The sequence below is a fragment of the Ambystoma mexicanum genome, chromosome 6q, assembly GCF_040938575.1.
Source record: "Ambystoma mexicanum isolate Mex_15411 chromosome 6q, UKY_AmexF1_1, whole genome shotgun sequence".
Classification (NCBI taxonomy): Eukaryota; Metazoa; Chordata; class Amphibia; order Caudata; family Ambystomatidae; genus Ambystoma; species Ambystoma mexicanum.
The window spans coordinates 900,084,135-900,104,454 of record NC_090937.1 but is presented as its reverse complement, the minus strand read 5'-3'; positions in this window follow the sequence as shown (position 1 = coordinate 900,104,454).

Below are 20,320 nucleotides of genomic sequence, written 5' to 3'. Positions count from 1 at the left end.
GAGGCTTAGTGTAAAGATATTACGGTATTTATTTATAATGAAACATCTATGGAAAACACTAAGGCAAATCACGGCAAACAAATCAAACACAATTACTCTACGAAGTAGAAAACGATCAATCCCCCTAGCAATATATCGACAACTCTAGGTTCTACCGGTACCACTTATTTTCAGACAGAGGTGTATACCTCAACCTAGATGACACTCGAATATTAGTTAGGACGGGAGAGAAAAAGATAGGCAGGTTATGAAATCAACACAGTTCAATCCTTCGCGGATAAAATGCAAGGCAGGAAGGCAAGAATCACAATAGATCATAAAGTTCAGAGACCAGGCCCACTCGGAGAGAGGCAAGGCGCGATGTCCCAAAAAGTCTCTAGGGGAGATGCATTCAAGTCTTCGTAGCAAATTGTTATCGGCAGATTGAACCAGTTCAGAACAAAGAATGAGAAAAGCTTGGAGGCGACCCAACGGAATGGAGAGGATTAAGACACCTCACTCGAACCGATAGAAAGGGAAGCCAGGCGGACACGGTACCTTGTTGTGGAGGGCAGCTCCGGCGGGGGCAGTTGTTCCTGGTGGTGGATGCACGTCGGGTCTTTGCCAAGAGTAGAGATGATCTCGTCGTCGAAGAAAAGTGAAGTCCGGTGCACCACCAGGGAAGACACCAGCCGCGGAGTGCTCCGTCACAAGGCACCACCTTTTGGTCGCGGTACAAGTGTAGTGGCTATCCGGTTGCCAGGGTGCGCTGCACGGGCAATTCGACCACTGCGTCCTGAGGCGAATAAAAAGCAAAGGGGACTGGTTGTTCCCACCAGTCAGGGGAAGAGACTCTCAAGCAGGGCGATCTCCTCTGTCGTCGGGAAGTGGTGAGTCGGTTCTGCAGGGCTTCACCGGATGTGTCGTCGTGCAGGTCGGCTCAGCGTTACCCTCGTCGGATTCTTAGGTCCTGTGGCGACTTCTGAAGATCCAGTCCCAAAAGCCCTGCTTTTATGCAGAAAACCCCCATTCATTCAGCCTAGCTGTCAATCAACACATGCTAAGTGGTGAGCGGGAAGGCTCACCACCTGGGCTAATCACTCCAGAGTGCGACCGGAGTTGGCAAGGCAACTCGGTCCAGGGTGCCTAAACCCCCTTCCACACCCCTGTGGTAACCCAGACAGAATGGCACCACTTTGGAGGGTCTCTGTACAGAGCCCGCCAAAAGTAGAACAAAGGGCTCGACCTTTGGTTTAGGAGTCACAGAGACGAACACAGACGCCATTTTACAAACCGAGTTCTGGCAGAAAATAGCATCCGATAAACTTATTTATGATAAGTAGACCGGTGGTACGTTAGAGATTAACGAGAAAAAGTATCAATCTCCAACAATGGGACGAATCCCATAGGGTTATGTCTGGGGTCGAACATAACAAGTAGTTTCCACTGCCACCAGCCAAAACTCGACGAGGGGGGACGGGACAGTGCCCCCTCGAGTAACAGATCCAGGAGTAATCGAATTACCCCTACTAGTACGTCCACAATAAGATGGTTGGTACTAGTCCTGTTAGTAAATTTAGGTCTAGTAAAGCCAATGGTGACTTTACATGCCCGGGGAGACAGTAGTCAGTCCCCGGGTATGGAGTCTATGGTGGAGGTCCGCTAGGACGCCCCCGTGTTATGGCACATAGGGTGCGGTGTAACACACATAGAAAAACATATGAGACCCTATGGAGTAAAAGACCCCATAGCCCATAGAACACATTGACATTCAAAGGAATTGCACACATTCACGTCCAAGAGTGGGAGGAAAAGAGTCTCACTCTTGGCAGGATGGAAAAAACAAACTCCTGAAATCCAGCAAAGCTGCTGGGGGACTCACTAGGTTAGGAAATTCAGCCTAAACAGAGAATTCTCCCTAACACTCGCCCCCCCCAGACTAAGGGACAGGAGGATTTAATCCACTCCTGGATGAATCTCATACCTTTAGTCGATTACATACATCCTAGAGAGACCATCAGCATTTTGGTGGTGACATCCTGACCTGTGCTCAATGGTGAAATCAAACCCTTGCAGGCAGATCGACCATCTCAATAGTTTTGGGTTTTCCCCTTTCATTTGCATTAACCATCTCAAGGGTTGGTGGTCAGTCTGAATGACGAAAGTAGAACCATACAAGTACGGCCTAAACTTCTTCAGAGCCCACATGATAGCAAAGCTCTCTCTTTCGATTGTTGCCCACCTTGTTTCAGGATCCTTCAGCTTGCGGCTGATGAAGCAAACGGGGTGCTCCCTACCTTTCCCATCCAGTTGACTGAGTACGGCACCTATTCCTACATTTGAAGCATCTGTCTTCACAATGAAGTGTTGGCGGTAATCAGGAGCTCTGAGTACTGGGGCTTGGCAAAGAGCCTTTTTCAGGTTTTCAAAAGCCTGATTGCATTCCTCGTTCCATCTAACCTTCTTAGGAAATTTGGGCGAGGAGATGACATTCAGTGGAGAAGCTATGGTCCCACAGTTCTCTATGAAATTCCTGTAATACCCAGTGAGGCCTAGGAAGGCTCTCACCTGGGTTTGAATAGTCGGTGTTGTCCAATTTTGCACAGCTTCAATTTTACTGAGCAAAGGCCTTATTTCTCCACCGCCTACCTTATGCCCAAGATAGACTACCTTACTCTGTCCAATTTGGCATTTGCTCGCCTTTATGGTCAGATTGGCTCGTCCAAGAGCCTGCAAAACATCTCTCAGGTGGGTTACATGTTCTTCCCAGGAATTGCTGAACACTGCGATGTCATCCAAGTATGCCATGCAGAAGTCCTCCATCCCATTCAGAACCTGGTTTACTATCCGTTGAAACGTAGCAGGTGCATTCTTCAATCCGAAAGGCATTACCTTAAACTGGTATAAGCCAACGGGGGTAGAAAATGCAGTTTTCTCCTTGGCATGGTCTGTCAGGGCTATTTGCCAATAGCCTGACATCAAGTCAAATGTGCTGAGGAACTTGGCGGCGCCAAGTTTATCCACCAACTCATCTGTTCTTGGCAAAGGGTGGGCATCAGTCTTGGTGACTGCATTAAGAGCTCTATAATCCACGCAGAATCTAAATTCTTTAGATCCGGCCTTCGGTACTAACACAACTGGGCTAGACCATGGACTAGTAGAGGGCTCTATTACCCCGAGATCAAGCATCTTGCTGACCTCACCTTTGATGTGGGTTCGTACGTTTTCTGACATGCGTTATCCTCTGCTTTTGACTGGCAGACAGTCACCAGTGAGTATGTCGTGCTGGCCCCAAGGGGTCAAGCCTGGTGAAAGCGAGAACAGAGAGGCAAACTGATTCAACATAGATTTGCACTCTTCTTGTTGCTCGGGTGTCAGATTGGAGGAGAGATTTACTCCTTCAATTTTTCCATCTAAAGGTAAGCCTCTGAGGAGATCCGGAAGAGCTTCACTCTCTTCTTCTTCCTCGGATGACGCTAGAAGCAACGCTCCTACATCAGGTTGCGAGACATACGCTTTAAGTCGGTTGGTGTGAAAGACTGTCGGAGCCTCCTTGGGATTGCCCAAGTCCACCAGATAGTTAACCTCTCCGAGTTTACCCACTACTCGGAAGGGTCCCATCCACTTATCTTGCAAGGCCCTCTGCCTTGTTGGGATCATAACGAGAACGAGCTGGTCTTGTGCAAACTCAACCATGTTAGCCTTTTGATCGTGCCAGTGCTTGACCAATGCTTGTCCAGCTTTCAAGTTATTGCTTGCTTCCGTCATCATGTGTGACATTCTCCTCCGGAGACCTATCACGTAGTCAGTCACTCTGACTGGCTTGGGGAAGGAGCACTCTCCAACCCCTCCTTAATCAGGGCCAATGGACCTCTGACGGGATGACCATAGAGTAGTTCGAAGGGAGAGTAACCTACTCCCTCTTGAGGGACTTCTCTATAAGCAAAGAGAAGGCATGGCAGTAGAAGGTCCCACTTTCGCTTAAGGGGTTCTTCTAAAGCACCTATCATGCTCTTCATGGTTCGGTTGAACCGTTCTACCAACCCATTGGTTTGTGGGTGGTAAGCTGTTGAGAACTTGTAAGTAACTCCACAGGTTTTCCACATGGCTTTCATGTAGTTGGACCTAAAGTTTGACCCCCTGTCAGAGATTACTTCCTTAGGAAACCCGACCCTAGTAAAAATACCAAGGAGGGCCTTAGCCACAGCCGGAGCTGTAACAGTCCTCATAGGAATTGCCTCAGGATACCTAGTAGCATGGTCTACTACAACAAGAATAAACCTGTTGCCTGAGGAGGTTGGAGGATCAAGGGGACCAACAATGTCAATCCCTACTCTCTCAAATGGGACTCCCACAACTGGGAGAGGCACTAAAGGTGCCACATTCTTGGAGCCAACCTTACCAGAGATCTGGCAGGTGTGGCAGCTCCTGCAGTGTTTTTCTACTTCGGCCCCCATCTTCGGCCAATAGAAGTAGAGAGAGAGCCTTTCCTTAGTCTTCTTGAAACTCAAGTGACCAGCCAAAGGAATCTCGTGGGCTAACTGCAAGAACTGTGGTCTGTTCTCTTGGGGTACTACAAGTCGTTTGTAGTCTCCAGGTGCAGACTCGGTCAGTTCACTGTAGAAGAGGCCATCTTCCCAGTGCAACCTGTATTTCCCAGGCTCTTGCCCTTCCGCCTGAGCTTCTGCCTGGTGGCGAAGACCTTCCAGAGTTGGACATTCTCTCTCTCCCTTACTGAAGTCTGCCCTGCTGGGTCCACCTTCTGCCAGTAAAGACTGCAGCTCAGGATGGTCAACAGGATCCAGATCCCCAATGAGTTCCTGGCCTTCCATTAGCTCTTCCTCAGAGTCTAATTCTACCACACAGGGTTGTACCTCCCTCTCAGACTTGGCTGGAGGTGGAGTTACGGGTGTTACTTTGGACAACCGCGGGGAAGTCCGTGTTGGCTGCACTGGAATGCTGGCTGCTGGTTTCGGGATAGAAGTCTTAGGTTTCCCTTTTGCTTCTGATGTCTTGGAGACAGCGGCTGACAATTCCAGTGGAGCAGGAGTGATTTCTTTCTTCATCATCTCCTGGAGAGTACCGCGCATGGTCCTCTCTCTTGCAGGTCTGGTTAGCTCCTGTAACCGTTTACTAGGCGGTCTGGGGGTATGCGATACAACTCCGAGAGTTTTCAAATCGTTACCCAACAGTACGCGTCCTAGTACCTCACTCTGTATGCTGACAGGTATCTTCACAGTCATGTCGTTACACTGGATGAGAACTGGTAATTGGGGAAGCATCTGCACAGGGCCTCCAGCTAACTTGGTGAGGCGTTTGGGTGCCTTAGCAACATCCTCAGCCTGAAAAAACGATTTATCCACCACAGTTATGCTGGCCCCAGTGTCCCTAATGGCAGGAGTCTCCTGACCATTCACCTGGACACTGTCCTTATAATACTCTTTAGTATTATCGGGGATAGAATTATAGACATCTAAATTCTGTTGTTCCCACAAGCCCAGAGATACTAAAGAAACGCTGGCTGAGACTCCAATGGGTTCGTCAGCTAGCAGTAGAAAGTTTCCACTTGCCATTTGGACTTCCTCCTCTGGAGCGAAGGCTAAGGAGAGAAGCTGGACCCCTGAAGGTTTACCCTTACATCTGGGATCTCCTTTCACGTGATCAGTCGAGCCACAAACAAAGCATTTACCGAATGCTTTCTGGAATGGCGGCTTGTTCTGACCTCCTTCTAGTTTGGCACCAGAAGACACACTATTCTGCAGTGGTTTTCCTTGTGGCTTACCCTTCTGGTTTTGTTTGGGGCCCTCTTTGGAATGTGAGTTATTAGAATTCTCTTTTGAGACATTTTTAGGCTGTTTTCCCTCATCCTTTTTCTGAGTTGCCCCAGAATCCTTGTGAGTAGCCCTGTTGGCAACCCACAAGTCAGCAGCCTTAGCTAGTGCCCGGGAATCCAATTCCTTCGAATCAGCCAAGTGCTGTCTGAGCTCAGGAGAACAGGCATCATAAATAGACTCCAACATAAAAAGATTCCTCATACCCTCATAAGTGTTCACTTTGTAACCCTTAATCCATCCCTCTAAGTTCTTCAACCCTTCACTCACCCAGGTAGCCCAAGGGGTACCATCATGCTTTTTGAGGGTTCTAAACCTCTTAAGATACTGGGAAGGGGTCTTCCCGAATCTAGCTATTAACGCTAGTTTCACACGTTCGTAATCCGTCTTATCCGCCTCCCCCAACTCCATTACCACATCAGTCGCAACAGGAGGGAGCCTAGAGAACAACCAGGGAAGTAAGGCATTCCCGGTGATGTCCTGGAGCCCATGATTGTTTTCAAACAGTTTCAACCAATTGAACACATCCAATCTTGGTTCATACATACCCACTAATTCCTTCGGCATCCGGGGTCTTTTGGGACTGGAGCTCCTAGAGGAACCAGAGGAGAGAGAAGCATTTTCCATAGACAACTTTTTCATCTCTAACTCGTGATTAAGTTCCATTTCCCTGAGTCTTAACTTAGCTTGCTTCTGCTCAGCCTGGGCATTCATCCGTCTGAACTCGAGCTCTTGGTTTCGTTCAGATTGAGCCAAGAACCGTTTATATTCTAATTCGAGCTTCATTTTTTCTAGTTCAAAATAAGCAGGGTTACTCGTGGGACCTGGTATGGGCCCCGTAGGCACAGCTGGTAAGGCAGGTAGAGGAGCAGGGGAGACAGTTTCGTTAGCCTCGCCATCCTCGTCAGCCTCTTCATAGCTATCATCAGAATTATGACTTAGATCAACACTATTACTGTTATCTACATTTGCTGGAGAAATTGGCTCCTCTGAACCAGTACCCAGACTTTGGTTGGCCAGCAATCTCTCGATTAGTTCTAACTTCTTGCCTCTTACAGAAAGATTCTCTTGCCTACAGCGAGCTCGCAAACTCTCAGTATTTTCACCTGACAAGGATTCTTGACTGTAAGTTTCCATCGTAGACATGTTTTTTTGAAAGTTGCTTTTTGTGCAAAGTTTTTGTGGTTAGTTATCCTACAGTGTCGAAAAGCACTCTAAACTGTATACTCGATACAAATCCCACCACTGTACACCAGTGTTAGGCGGAAACCTGTGCAGTTCCCTCTGGGACCACTGCAAAAGATTTAGGACTACAGGTGTTTGGCGGTGAACCCACTTGGCAGCAGTCTGTACCACACAGATTCACTTGGTAGCTGTGGCTGAGCAGTCAGACTTCCCTCAAAAAGAGTTGAGCAGTATGTGGAGTATACAAAATAGGGCAATCCTTCACAGCAAGACAAGTAAACACGCAACGAGGCTTAGTGTAAAGATATTACGGTATTTATTTATAATGAAACATCTATGGAAAACACTAAGGCAAATCACGGCAAACAAATCAAACACAATTACTCTACGAAGTAGAAAACGATCAATCCCCCTAGCAATATATCGAAACTCTAGGTTCTACCGGTACCACTTATTTTCAGACAGAGGTGTATACCTCAACCTAGATGACACTCGAATATTAGTTAGGACGGGAGAGAAAAAGATAGGCAGGTTATGAAATCAACACAGTTCAATCCTTCGCGGATAAAATGCAAGGCAGGAAGGCAAGAATCACAATAGATCATAAAGTTCAGAGGCCAGGCCCACTCGGAGAGAGGCAAGGCACGATGTCCCAAAAAGTCTCTAGGGGAGATGCATTCAAGTCTACGTAGCAAATTGTTATCGGCAGATTGAACCAGTTCAGAACAAAGAATGAGAAAAGCTTGGAGGCGACCCAACGGAACGGAGAGGATTAAGACACCTCACTCGAAAGGGAAGCCAGGCGGACACGGTACCTTGTTGTGGAGGGCAGCTCCGGCGGGGGCAGTTGTTCCTGGACGTGGATCCAAGCGGGTCTTTGCCAAGAGTAGAGATGATCTCGTCGTCGAAGAAAAGTGAAGTCCGGTGCACCACCAGGGAAGAGACCAGCCGCGGAGTGCTCCGTCACAAGGCACCACCTTTTGGTCGCGGTACAAGGGTAGTGGCTATCCGGTTGCCGGGGTGCGCTGCACGGGCAATTCGACCACTGCGTCCTGAGGCAAATAAGCAAAGGGGACTGGTTGTTCCCACCAGTCAGGAGAAGAGACTCTCCGGCAGGGAGATCTCCTCTGTCGTCGGGAAGTGGTGAGTCGGTTCTGCAGGGCTTCACTGGAGGTGTCGTCGTGCAGGTCGGCTCAGCGTTACCCTCGTCGGATTCTTAGGTCCTGTGGCGACTTCTGAAGATCCAGTCCCAAAAGCCCTGCTTTTATGCAGAAAACCCCCATTCATTCAGCCTAGCTGTCAATCAACACATGCTAAGTGGTGAGCGGGAAGGCTCACCATCTGGGCCAATCACTCCAGAGTGTGACCGGAGTTGGCAAGGCAACTCGTTCCAGGGTGCCTAAACCCCCTCCCACACCCCTGTGGTAACCCAGACAGAATGGCACCACTTTGGAGGGTCTCTGTACAGAGCCCGCCAAAAGTGGAACAAAGGGCTCGACCTTTGGTTTAGGAGTCACAGAGACGAACACAGACGCCATTTTACAAACCGAGTTCTGGCAGAAAATACCATCCGATAAACTTATTTATGATAAGTAGACCATTGGTACGTTAGAGATTAACGAGAAAAAGTATCAATCTCCAACAATGGGACGAATCCCATAGGGTTATGTCCGGGGTCAAACATAACAAGTAGTTTCCACTGTCACCAGCCAAACCTCGACGAGGGGGGACGGGACAGTGCCCCCTCGAGTAACAGATCCAGGAGTAATCGAATTACCCCTACTAGTACGTCCACAATAAGATGGTTGGTACTAGTCCTGTTAGTAAATTTAGGTCTAGTAAAGCCAATGGTGACTTTACATGCCCGGGGAGACAGTAGTCAGTCCCCGGGTATGGAGTCTATAGTGGAGGTCCGCTAGGACGCCCCCGTGTTACGGCACATAGGGTGCGGTGTAACACACATAGAAAAACATGAGACCCTATGGAGTAAAAGACCCCATAGCCCATAGAACACATTGACATTCAAAGGAATTGCACACATTCACATCCAAGAGTGGGAGGAAAAGAGTCTCACTCTTGGCAGGATGGAAAAAACAAACTCCCGAAATCCAGCAAAGCTGCTGGGGGACTCACTAGGTTAGGAAATTCAGCCTAAACAGAGAATTCTCCCTAACACAGATGTCTTTAATAAGCCGGCATTCTAACAGGTTTGAGTTTGGAGTCTGTCCTGATGTTAGGGTCACCCCCCAGGTAGCCCACATGGCATGACTATTATTGCAACAATAAATCTAGGTATCTTGACAGCTGCTAGGTGAAATACAAGGGACGTTACAGGCTGCTACTGTCTGTCATAGTTTGGAGGTAGTCGGTGGGAGGGGTGGCTAAATTCTGAAGATTAAACATTACAAGTGCGAAGGGTCAGTCCCATGTTTAAGAAACACATAATTATATTATGTTCCACCTTCAGAGATACTATGAAGAACAAGTAAAAGAAAACATACATATTCTTTGTAGCTATTGGGCTGTGTAGGAAACAGTTACTTGATGAAAGGTGTGAGTTTATTGCTATTTAATGAATAGGAAGAGGCACTATTAAATAACACTTCCATGAGTGGGACTGAGGGTCTGGTTATTGCCATTTAACCTGGGGAGTACATCATGGCCTCAGCCTTAACTCCATTCTCTGTATTCTTTGTGAAGCACCAACAAGGGGTTAGAATGAGATCACCCAAAGGCCAGGCAAATAGATTGAAGAAAGAGTGGACAGTGCCAACCCTGTAGAACCTCAAAAAGCAAAGGTTTTTCATCAGATGCAAAAGCCTCCCAGTTCCACTCAGTGTGATCTGTAAAAAGAGCAACACATTATTGGAGGAAAGTGCCTTGAAAGCCTTTTCTTTCCAACTGGCTGAGGTCAGAGGATGTGGTGCTTCAGGATGTTAAAGACTGCACATGGATCTAACAAAATCAGGACCCCAAAACCACCTCCATTAACTTCCTATACTGGTCCAATATTACTTTTGGCACTCATCTCTGTGCTACAACCAGGATGGTAAACCTCATTGTGCATGATATAAAAGGTCATTTTCAACAAAGGCCTGTAGTTGCAGGAACACAATCCAACTGCTTGGCAAATGACTAGTTGAGAAATAGGTCTACATTTTCTCAGATCAGCCCACTTTAAAAAGGCCTTTTTTAATGGTCTTACAGCAGGCTATTTCTACCTTGTTGAAGCAATGAAGTGAGTACATGTGGAGTTGAATTATAAGTGGATTTTGTCAATATAACAAAATGTCTATCATGTTGCATGCTTAGGAGGAAAAAGATTGCTCAGTGAGGTATATCATTTAGAATAGCCAATGAGAGAAACTTAATTCTTCAAAAATGGATTTCGAAAATGATTGATAGCTGTTGTTATGCAACCATGTTTTCGTATTATTCTGTGTTCCCCAGAGTAGCAGTTTTCCAAGCACCATCTCTTGACTGTGGTGTTTATTGCCGCCGTCTGAGGAAACCAGACCTTACTCTTCTGAGAAGGAGAGCAAGAAAAAGAGTGAAATAAGTGGAAGGAAAGTAGGAAAGGAATAGCAGATGCAGGGGGAGTGTCAGGCACAGGGCAATGATGTGTTCTATTGTGGATATGTATTATAGTCATTGCCAGTTATGGTAAACTAGGCATGCACAACTCACACCCTCAACATGCACTGCTCTGACCAACACACTGACATCAAACATGTCTTCACTGATGACATCACATACCCTTGGAAGCTCTTCTTGTATAGTGAGAGTAAGCAGTTTAATCAGAGTACTTGACCTGAAAGTACTTCATTGAAAACTAGAGAACATTCCAAACATAAACTGATGGTACTTTATATTTAGGAATTAACCTTGCAGAATGTGTTTAAGCTAGATTGCTTATGGGTTGACCTAAGCTTATTGTACACATACATGGAAAAATCAGCAGTACCCACGCAGATAATGCAATTTATATAAACTATATGTATGATGACTGCTCTTAGTTGCATGCTCTGGTCATAATATATATTCCCCCCCCCCTTACCAGATGTCACTCCTCTGTGCATCAAATTATTATGCATTGTGTTCTAAATATACTCTATATCCACACACACGCCTAGTATTTATTTCCTATGAAGCCCAAACATTACTCAAGATTCTGATTGGCTTGAACCTATAATTCTGCTTGCCAAGTCTAACATGCGAAGAATACTGCTCTTTTATAGCTATACTTATAGCTATTGCCTATGCTCATGTATTTAAGTGCTATAGTATCAAAAGATCTTCAGTAGACTTTTGTGATACATGCACTAGTTCATGAGAGGCATACCCATCACCATTCATATGTTGGTCGCAATAACCTAAACCCAGCCTCTTGTTAGAACTTTCCATCAGAACTGTTAGAAACGTGTAACGTCATCAGTGATGTCATAATTGAAGCCATTGTTGATGTCACCTGTCCACTGTGTTGGTTTGAAAAGAGTATGTAGGGGTCAGAGTTAAGGTTGCACGGCTTATCAGAACTGTCACTTTTTAGGTTTTAGATTTTGCACTACAACAGTAATGCCCCGTTAACAACGTTTTTTCACAGAATTTGATTTTTTTGTTGTTAGAACAACCTAACCATAATGTCCCTCTAACACATTTTGTCACTGGGTGCCACATGTTTTGAAAAGGGCAACTTAACAATAATTTCTCTTTAACATCGTAATCATAACAACTCTATAACGTTTTTTCACAGAATTTGATTTTTTTGTTGTTAGAACAACCTAACCATAATGTCCCTCTAACACATTTTGTCACTGGGTGCCACATGTTTTGAAAAGGGCAACTTAACAATAATTTCTCTTTAACATCGTAATCATAACAACTCTATAACAGCATTAAAACATATATTTTTTTTTTATAACTGATGATGATTTCTGATTTTACAGCACTATATGCAAGTTATTGAACATTCCTCTTTGAACATAAATGAAAGAATTACAATGTTCCTTTTAACAAACACATTTTGTGCAATGCACATGAATGTGTGTCTCCTTAAGCGGCACATGGTCAGGATGCATACCTGATGCCCCAAAAGTCCACTCATGATTACCAATGGACCGGGCCTGTGGCACCCTGTCTACTTTACTCCAAAAAAACCCTTGGGAATATACAACATGCTAACATGATTTCGATGTAATTTTGAAATAATTCACGTAATTAACATGCCAGTGTTTCTGTTATTAATAAAGCAAACATGATATAACAGATTGAATAAGATCATCAAACAGATGTTTATGTACATAACTTTTCAAACCACTTCATGACATTATTTAAAATAATATACTGCATATCTATTCACAGGATGCATTCTCAAAACATATCCTTAATAACACAGATCTTTTTGAAAAAGAAGTTCAAAGTCTATTATTCAAAGCTAGTTTTATTTACAAAGCTAGAAATATATGCAATTCTTTTTTCAGGCTTATACTATTATTTGAAGATGCATTTATAAATGCTTCATACATCAGACATATATGAAATGTATTGTACTTCACATAACATCATTTTTTATATTATATATCAGCAATACATTTACTTACAAGACAAACTCTGAAAGAAGAAAGTGCAAAAGGTAAATAATTATGCATTTGTTTTATGCTCTAGAGTTCTTTACATTTACAAAGAACACATGATAAACAGACTCTGAAGGTGATATATACATAGCTAGTAACCAGGAGGAATGTGCTTAAGTTAGTTTCCTTAGGATTTGGCGTGAGCATTTGGTGTACATACATGTAACAAAAATCATTCCAGACACAGATAAAACAATTAGTATAATGTACACCAAGTGGCAACAAGTGGTTGTTTGGCTGGAGGTGGCGGGACTGACTGCTCTCTCTGATTGTGGATCTCTGTCCTCAAGAGGAAGTTTACCCTTTGTTGAAACACTGAAACGTGACAAGCATTTCATGAAGAATTTCAATACATTCATCTCGCTGTGTTGGCCACACCCCCTTCTTACCCAGCATCCCCTCATTAACCACTGCCTCACGCACCCACGAGCACCCAAACTGGCAACAAGTGGCTGTTTGGCTGGAGGGACCAGGACTCACTGCTCTCTGTGTCTGTGGATCGACGTCCTTAAGATGAAGTTTACCGGTTGTTGAAACGCTGAAGTGCGACAAGCATTTCCTGAAGCATTTCAGTTGTAATGATTATATTCCTCATTCACTCTAAGACACGTGGACTCTGTTTGTGGACTTTGTTTGTGGACTCTCTTTGTGGTCCACGGTGTCTCATTCATTTACCTTCTCTGTCTTGTTGCAGCGTTCACATCGCTGTGTTGGCCACACTCCCTTCTTACCCAGCCTCCCCTCATCAAGTCATTGCCTCGCGCACCTGCGCGGGCACCAAGTGGCAACAAGTGGCTGTTTGGCTGTTCGGGGGTGTGGTGGGCAGTGGAGGTTACAGATTTGACGTATTTCAAGCAAAAATGTTTTTTGGGGGGCAGTTGTTCTATGAGGTAATATTAGCAGATATGAAAAGTTTTTAAGTGAAGATAGTGATTGGTAACTATAATTTTGATTTATTGAAAAGTGAGTGGCGTGCCTTAAATAACTTTTGCATGAGTGGAATGCTTTGTTAAGGTGGCGATTGAATGCTCCATTGCCTATTGTTTTGAACACTATTAGATCTACCAAACATGCTAAATATACATTCGACAGAACTGGCCCTTTGTCCAGAAGGGAAACAATGGCTGGGGTCCGGCCATATGCCGATATCCTGTCTGTGCCGCTCATGTTTACCCCGGTGCGTGGCACAATGAAAATGGCCCTTGCTTTTCCCCTTCCCCCCTCACTGCCGTCCACTATGGACTTTGAAATTATTAAGTTAAATGAGGGGGCTTCAGTGTGTGAAGAGTCTATATTGCTGGTTCATTCTGGGGAAGATAACCCCATACATGCAGATCCTCCTGTGCGGGGAAATGATATAGACAATGCTATAGAGATGGGGGTACCTATACTGCATATAGATAGCTCCCTGCTTGATCTGTCACATTACCCAATGGGTAAAGAAGCAGAGTGGGAAATAACTCTGGCGCAGGATCCAAGCCAGAGTAATGATTGGGAAAAAGGTGCGGATGATATAGTTAGCAATCAGATACTATCAGAACCGCGGCTGCATACAACCATGTTTAAAAACTTCATTGTTGCAGTTGAACTGCAAAAGTGCACGCATGTGAACAGTGATAAAGTTATAAGCCACTCTATTGGAACAAATACGGATTTAGTGCAGGAGGGGGATACTGTTAACAACAGTGTATCTACTCAAACAAATACCCTGGAAGCGCCAGTAGATTTAAATAAATATTCGGATGAAATGGAATCTAATCCATATGGGACTGGGACAAATTAAGGGAATGACTGCAGTCCACATGCGGGAAATGAAAAAAACGAATGAGGAGCAAAATAACATCATAAAAAAAAAATGTAATTAAAAAAATGGAAGCAAGGGAAATGAGCAAATAAGGGTGCCAGGAATAACTGGTGAAACCTTATAAAAGAAGATTTAGCTTCTTCTAATTCCGAAGGGAATTTAGATATAGATGATGAGGATGCATCACTCAGCAGATTGCATCATATCCAATTTGAAGAATAAATGGATACCAAAGACTGCTAGAGGGAAAGTAAATGAAGGCCCATTAGGCCCAAATGATGGTGTAAAAGGAAGTCTATTGAACTTCTTTTCTAAGAAAACTGCTATGGATATAATGGGAAATACAGGAGTTGCAATGAAAGGGTCTGGTACCCTCGCCTCTAATCATGCTGTTGAGACTCAAAGGAGTATATACATCAGACACCAGGTTTAAGGTAAGAGGTGAAAATGCAGATGGTGGACTTAAAGATAGTCATCCTGTAAATTTGGTAAATCAATGTGGATCTGCCACTGTTAGTCTGCCACATAATACAGCGAGTAGAGAATGTATAATGCTGAGTGGTTCAGGAATGGGGAAATATCTAACTGTACCCATTGAAATAGTTGTAAAAGAGGGGGGGTGTTGGAGGGAATGAAGCTGAGTCATTTCATAGATTTGGCTATGATATTCAGAATGCCAGTAAGGGTGTTGTAGATTCAGTAATTGGGATGCAACCAACTAGATCAACAGAAAATGATCAAAATAACCATGAAGGCCAGGCTGGTAAGGCTAATAATGAAGATGCTTTGAATGAGCCCAGTTTGAGGTGGTTGGTTGTTTCATTACATGACTCCTTAGCTTCAGGGACTGAAATCCAACAGTTAGTACGTCTGGTAATTTGACCATAACGTGCTGGAACACTAGAGGTCATTGGTCTTTAAAGAATTCCACCAAATTAAGTTAAGAATTGATGTTAAGTTCTATAATTTGTCTACAAGAGACATGGTTAACCGTTCCTCATGTACTGGATGGCTATATAGTACACTCCGTATTGGCAAGGAAGGGACCATGAGGTAGACCCTCGGGGGGGCTCCTGACTACAATCAGAGTGAACTTTCGGCCGATTCTTAAAAAGGTCTCTCAAATTTCCAACTGTGTCCCGTACTATTGGTACATATTAATAGTGTTCTTTTTGCAGGCTGCTGTAATATTTTGGGACAACTATGAAAACAATACAACAGCAACTCTGGGGAAACTTCGTTAGCAATTAGGGCATGTCTAACGCTAGAGATTTCCTAATAACACCATTAATCACACCACATGGTTTCGGGTGGAAACATCAAGTATAACAGACCAAGTTTTCCTCTCAAAACCATTGATGTATCTTGCAAAAACAATTTGTAGTGATCATAAGTTACTGAGGTTAGATCTTGGAGGAGAATGGGGAATAGTGAAATATGGCTTCTTTTCAACTGGACTTGAGACTAACACAGCCAAGACACAAATTGTCTGGTATCAGGAAAATGTGTGCAGAACAAACACAGTATTTCTTTCTGACTTGTATACAATCAATCTAGGGAAAAAATGAACATTCTATACCACTGATACCTTTTGTCATTATGCACAACAAATAATAAATCATACAGCAGTTCCATTGGAGACAAAGCAAAGTAATACAAACCATGTTCATACTTAAGATGTGATAGTGAGAAACTATAAGAACTGTAGATCTAGGGAAATGTGGTGAATTAGTAAAAATAATCCATCACTTAGTGATAAAGTATTGCAAAAAAAAATAAAAACCAAATGGAAGAGCAAAATCAAGATGCATCGTGCAGTATTATATCAGAAGGATGGTGAAAACATGCTAGCCACCTTCAGGGATAATACTTCAAGATCGTTTTGGGCACTAGTGAATAAGGGCGTTCCATTGAATTCTCTGGAACAGTCTGCGGCTGTCTCAGAGCAACAATGGGAGGGGCACTTTGGGACTCTATATGCCCCTGTATGGATCAAGGATCCTCTCCCAATGAATATAATTGATATAAAGTGGTACCTTCACAAAACACAGGGTGACATCAAAGCATTGATACAGAAGGCGTCTCATCGAGGTCCGCTGGTCCAAATGGCCTGGCTAATGTTATTTTTAGGGAAAACAGAGATATTTGGTCTAAAATACTCTTTATATTGTTTAAGGATATAGTACGGACCCGGAACATTCCTCTATCTTGGCATATTTCTTATATAGTCCCTATCTATAAGAAATGCGATCGGTCATGTCCTAAAAACTACAGGCCGATAGCACTATTAGATGCAGACTCCAAGATTCTCTGGTCTGGTCTTGAAACACATCCAAACATGGGCAGGGACTATTTACATTTTATCCAGATTCCAATTTGGATTTAGAAAGATTGTTGGAACAGATGTTGGAGGACTATTAATGAACGTCATGCAGGATAAAGCATAGAGGGTACATGGCACCCCAATATATGTTGCATCAATTGATTTAACAATGGCATTTGACATGGTGGACAGAAGCCTGCTTTGGAAAGATCTAAGTGGACTTGGCATGCCATTGACATTGTTATCAATATTGATTCATCTGCATGAAGGGTCGAACTGCATGTGCGTCTAAATAATTCTGGTGCCCTATCGCTACCTATTGATGCCTCTATCGGACTCCGACAAGGCTGTGTTTTTGCACCCACAATCTTTAATTTCTATGTGTCAGATGCTAATGCAGCAATAGAAGCCGCTGCTTTTGCTCCAACCTCGATTGGGGGTATACAAATCAGCTGGACAGCTTACGTGGATGACATTATGTTATTCTATCAAACTCCACGAGGGCTGCAAAAAATACTGAGCAAATTTAGAGACTACACATTGGCAAACTGTCTTCTGATAAATGCTAAGAAAACAGTGATTCTACGGCTGCATTCTAAATCACATATTAATAAATATACATGGTATTTGAATGATGTTAAACTAGAGGACAGCACATATCTTCGCGATCTAGGTTATCCCAGTTATGGGGATAAACGGAAAGCACCTTATAGGCAGAACTTAGAAGGTAAGTTCAGTTTTCTAAAATTGCAGTTGAAGAAGATCGATGTAAAATTTGGGAAATTCTCTTTCTTGCCAACACTGCGCTACTACAAAGCTAAGACAATACCTCAGTTATGCTATGGTCTTGAGTTATTTCCTTTTTGGGTTATAGAAGACATGCAAAGTATGAAGCACGTTTATTAAGGTCATTATTTAATTGTTTACTGAAGTGTGTTCCCTTGGCCGCCATTCATTATGAATTAGGTTTAACATCTATAGGAAACACGGCCATGTGGCGAAGGGTATCTCTCTTTAGAAAGTTAATTACTGCTCTGAGGGCCTCCTTATACGATCTCCTGGGTAGTGGATATCGTAGTGAAATACCAAAGTTGGGGAATCTTACAAATCTTACAATTGAGACCTTAGATTACTTGGAAAAAATTGGAGCATCCGTTAACCTTCTTATGTTTAACCCAGCTAAGGTGAAAACATTATCTGAATGGATGCACTGGAACATTACGGTCAGGGCAATCCTGGAAACCCCGCTATATAAGCAAATGATTTCACAAAGTAAATGTGGGGGGACTTTAGAGCTGTATCTGACCTTGTTTCCTGATAAGTATATGCAGCAGGTGTATATGTGCTTTAGATTTAATGTGCTTCTAACACAAGAGATTACTGATATTCGGGCAAGAGTGAAACAGCCCTTAACTCTATGTAGGTTCTGTGCTATTGGTGGAGTAACTTAAGCCTTGGAACATCTATTAATTGACTACACTGCAATAAGGGACGCACGCATAAAATACTTTGGAAAACTGGACCCAAATACTGACTATGTAAATCTGGATAGTTTATGGTGGCAAATGCTACATGGAAAACGGACCACTCTACAGATAGCTGTAGTTGGTTTCTTAGATAAGGTGTGTCAAATACTGTGCAATGGAAACAAATGTCAGAGGTACCCCCCTTCTCCCCTGTCTATGTTGTTTGTTGGAGTTCTTCGATGGAGTCTTCTTTCGCACAGTTCGGGTCTTGTATAACCCTGTGTGTAGGTCCTAGGGTTCCAGCGTGTGTTCAGCGTTCCGACTCCTGGGAACGTTCAGATGTCTGGGGAAGTCCGAGGAAATCCAGGAAAACAGCAAAGAGTGCACACGGAAGACGAGTGCACAGAGATCCAGGATGCAATAGAGGACTAAAAGAGGGAGAATGAAGGAGGAGGAATTTAGGGGAACCGGGAATCAGGAATCAAAGGATAAGCACAAGCAAACTACGGCAGCACACATCTAGCCACGTCAAGCAGTAGCATTGAGACACGCAGGGCCACAGGGGCATGTCCGCTTTATAGAACGTAATGCATATGGCGCGGAAACTGGTAAACAGTGTTCCACGTTCGGCGGCCATGTTGGGAATACTGCTGAGTGCAAGCCCCTATAGGTCAGGGACGAGGAAGTCCAGAAAGGACGCGTCCGATGGTTCATGACAACAAAGAATGAACCATTTGATGATTTTTTTCTATGTTGAGGACTCCCAGAGCTGCATGGAGATCGTTGAACATGTCTAGTAACTACTCTTCATTACTGGTCTGACTCTTTAGACTTATTAAACTTAACAAGAACAGAATAGAGCTACACAGTGTTCTGTCCCTAAACACACTGTTGTGTTTTATTATTATTATTTGTATGAATGTATCACATTTTCAAATTCTCATTTTTTATTTTTTTTAACACCAAATATGTGTATATAATGAATTTCATTATGATGTTTGGGTTCTTTTAATCAAAGAATAGGCGTCCCCGACCACATGAACCCAGGGGAGAACCAAAACAATATGTACCAAGAGGGGAGAGGGGTTCACATGCATGCAACCGGAGAACAAATCGCCGGGATAAACTGCAACAAGCACAGGAGTCAAGTGGGGGGATAGATCAGGTCAAGGAAAGTAAAAATTCATCAATCTTTAATAGACACATATTCAATTATATCATACATAGTGCTGAAATTACAATAAAAACAGCATAAAAACATACCATCAATACTCCACATTTCCTATTAAAGTGCATATTAACATGATAGTATTCCTAGCATATTGGAATAAATACACTGAGAAAATTATAATGGTAGTTTGAAAATAACTAGAAAAAACAAAAAGAAAAAAATTTTTCAAAAAGAAAAAGAAAAACTGTACCCTCTTGGTACATATTGTTTGGGTTCTTTTAAGCTTTGTACATACCAATAAATTGATCTTTATTTGATTTTTTTCAAAATGTGCTGAATTCTATTATAGGAATATCTGTTTATTTAGAGATTTGTTTTCTTTCTTCGTTTTATCGTAAAGGTTATGTTATAGCCAAATACAAATAAATAAATAAATACAGAAATAAATAAATAATAATAATGTATATGTATGATAATTGACTCTTAGTTTTTGTATCCAGTGATAATATTGGAGGAAATAATAGAGTGGGTAAAAAATACCTACCAGCAGAACAAGTATTGAAATAAAGAAAGGAACATATAATGATAGGGGTGGGTTTTGGAAATAAAAAACACAAACAATCACATTTAGGTTAAAATTGAGAGAAAGAGGAGGGATACACAGAGAGTTTAGGAGTAGGAGATGTAAGGAAGGTTCACCCCCCCAAATAAAGCTATTTTTAAAATGGTTATTACACTCTGTAATTATATGTCACTGCATGTATCTGCAATAAAATCACAGTGAACCATAGTTTCATGCTCTGTTTGTTTGCCCTTAAATGCCTTTGGTTCAGATTGCTATGTAAAAATGAAAATGCATTGCTCATATGCACTAAGTTTCTTTCCAATTAAAACGAACAAATAACCATCTAGTGTATTAAATATCTGC